The sequence below is a fragment of the Ambystoma mexicanum genome, chromosome 1p, assembly GCF_040938575.1.
Source record: "Ambystoma mexicanum isolate Mex_15411 chromosome 1p, UKY_AmexF1_1, whole genome shotgun sequence".
Classification (NCBI taxonomy): Eukaryota; Metazoa; Chordata; class Amphibia; order Caudata; family Ambystomatidae; genus Ambystoma; species Ambystoma mexicanum.
The window spans coordinates 3,275,790-3,278,634 of NC_090921.1; the positions used below are offsets into that span (position 1 = coordinate 3,275,790).

Here is a 2,845-nt window from a genome sequence, read left to right on the forward strand (position 1 = left end):
GCCCTGCCGGGGACTCACCCCCGACTAGCCCCAGCCATGCTGACACCTGAGGCTGCCCGTGCAGCGGCTGCACGGTTACACAAGCTGCCTGCAGGTGTCAGCACTACGGTTTAGAAAAAAAGTAATTGCCTTTTCTTTTTTTCTAAACCGAAGTGCTGTCACCTGCAAGCAGCAGGTGCAACCGTCCAGTGCAGGCTGCCTGGTGGCTCTGTACTCTGAAACAGGAGGAGGGCTGGACTGCCAGGCCTCCTTTTGTTTCTGAGTAAATAGCCATCACCCAGCATGAAGCCCCTGCACTACTCACGCTGGCTGATGGCTATTTACTCAGAAACAAAAGGCGAGCTGGGCAGTTCAGACCTCCTCCTGTTTCAGAGTACAGAGCCATCAGCAGCAGGCATCACTTTCATTCAAGGAGCCTGTGGTAAAGCATTGCAGCATGTGGCTCCTTGAATGAAAAGGCTGCCTGCTGGGTGTGAGCTGTGGCATACTGGTGTCACACCTTTGCTCCGCTTAGCCGCTTCTTTTGTTTAAAAGGAGGGGTTGGGCGCATTAAAGGTAATAATGCCAGTGCACCCCAGCTCTGCTTCTTTTAGCAACCCTCACCTCTTAGGCGAGGGGGGCTCTTGATGGGGGCGTGGACTAAGCACACCCATGCCTAGGCCACACCCCCTAACGAGAGCCCCCCTCAATTTCTAATCCCACTTAAAGCACTGCTTAGAGTCACCTTGGAAGTGACTTTAGAATAGGTTGCCATAAGTAAGCCAAGTGGCAAATAACTTTGTGGTGCAAAATACCTAAATTGCACTAGTATTATATATGGAGCAACTCTATAGTCATTAGGCATTGAGGCTTGGCCAGGACAGCTGCCCCTCATAATGTAGCCTCGAGCGTGGAGTCTATAATGGCAGCAGTCCGTGGCAGCAGTAAACCTTCCCAAAAGTGGTTGTAACTAGCCCAAAGACGACATCTTGTGCAAATGCTCTTATCCAGTGCATGCCAAAGAATGGCCTAGATGTCACCTGCTCCATCTTGTCAGGCGCGTCTCATGGGCTGCAAGTCGCCTTCCCATGTGCTGACCGCAGGCGCTAAGGGCTCAATAGAAATGTACTAAGAACATTGTTCTGCTGACAGCAGCTGCTAGTAGCTGTTGCTGTGCACGTGAGTATTAATGGCCGGTTAGCTCAGTTGGTTAGAGCGTGGTGCTAATAACGCCAAGGTCGCGGGTTCGATCCCCGTACTGGCCACACCTTTTTAAGTTTCCTTTTAAAATTGGAGCGTCATGAATGAAGAACTCTCATTGGACGAATATGAAATCTGTAAAATAATAAGCCCATGTGGAATTCTGAGTAATAGCACAATATAAGCAAAGACGTCCTCTGGCTAATGCCAAAAACAGTTCTTTGGCTCCTGAAATGACTACATGTCCTAGTGCTGTAGCAAAAGGACTGCAAGAAGGCAGTCTATCCGTGGTCCTCCTCTTCTTAGCCGGCGGTGGCAGCACAGGTATTTCCCGCCAGTCCCAAATTGATAACATCACTCCAAGTTTGCAGTGTGCTGACATCTCAGGAGTCTTCTGGCTTCTGAATAGTGGGAGTCGGATCACCCTGCGGGGAGGAGATGGGCCCAACATCGCAGCACAGCACCCCTCTGGCCCGCCATGGGTAACTTAAACTTTGGACACCCCCTGAGAATCCCCCCTTTTTTGCAGGCCCCCCATCAATCAAATCGCTGTGTACCAATCTTTCCTCTTGGTATCCTCTACAAGGTCTCATTGTTTGGAATAGGTCGAGGACCTGCTGGGATATCCTATCAGCAGCATCCCTGCCCCACTTAGCCGTGCCCAGCTTCTGATCCTGGCAAATGCTATGGGACCTGGGCAGTCATTGCCAAAGAATGGCAACTGATTGATTACCTGTGCAAATGATAACCATGCCCGGCAAATGTGTGAGTGCAAAGGCAATTGATTAGAATTCCTGTAAATGGAGAAGGCATCTGGCAAATGATAACAGGGCTGTCACCCACTCAACTGAAAATGTTGCAGGCAGGAGGCATGACTGCGCAACGATGCTCAGTACGGCGGGGTAGAAGCGGCTTGGAATGGGAGTAAGCAAGAGCACAACAAATCTCACAGCTTTGAGAGCAGAGAGTGAGTGTTTAAACAATCATTAACAGGCAGCAACCCCAAAGGGACGTCATTTCACCAAAATGCCAGGGGTAGCGGAAGTGACATCACACGACCCTTGACCCCCTGATGACATCACAGGAAGTGATGTCATTTGACCCCACCCTGAAGTGATATCGCAGGAAGCGATGGAACACAACCTTTCACCCGTTGACGAAACACGAAGTGGCATCACATAGCATTGTACACCACGAAAAATATGGTTACAATATCACTATAGTGTGATGTACATAATGTGATGTACATTTCATACAAGAATGGATCGCCATATGTATTGTTAAGATCAGAGTGTATAGGCCCATATTCCCAAATTACTGTGAATGCAAGCAGAAGTCCATGACCAAATGATAATGATGTGTTATTATATAGCACTTACGCTTAAGCGCTTTATATTGTAAAAATATACACCCAATATCACCCAACATGTGTTGGTACTCATTTATCGACCTCAGAAAGATGAAAGGCTGAGTTGAGGCGTTTAAGAACAGACTAAATCAGTGACTCACCCCCTGAAGTGTGCCTGAAATAAACCTTTAATGAGTCTAGCAATTATTGTATAGCATTCCAGAAAGACACATTATTTGGTATTCCTATTCTTTCTTATTTAGGGTCAGTGCTGAAAGTGTTAGACTTTTGGCACTCCTGTTCTTATTGTTCTTATTT

General features: G+C 47.9%; 1 non-coding gene across 1 annotated transcript; it reads left to right on the forward strand.

The window, feature by feature from the left end:
- The first annotated feature begins 1,170 nt into the window (after positions 1 to 1,170).
- Positions 1,171 to 1,244, forward strand: TRNAI-AAU (transfer RNA isoleucine (anticodon AAU)). Its single transcript has one exon. It is a non-coding gene; the product is annotated as a tRNA-Ile (tRNA).
- Positions 1,245 to 2,845: the final 1,601 nt, after the last annotated feature.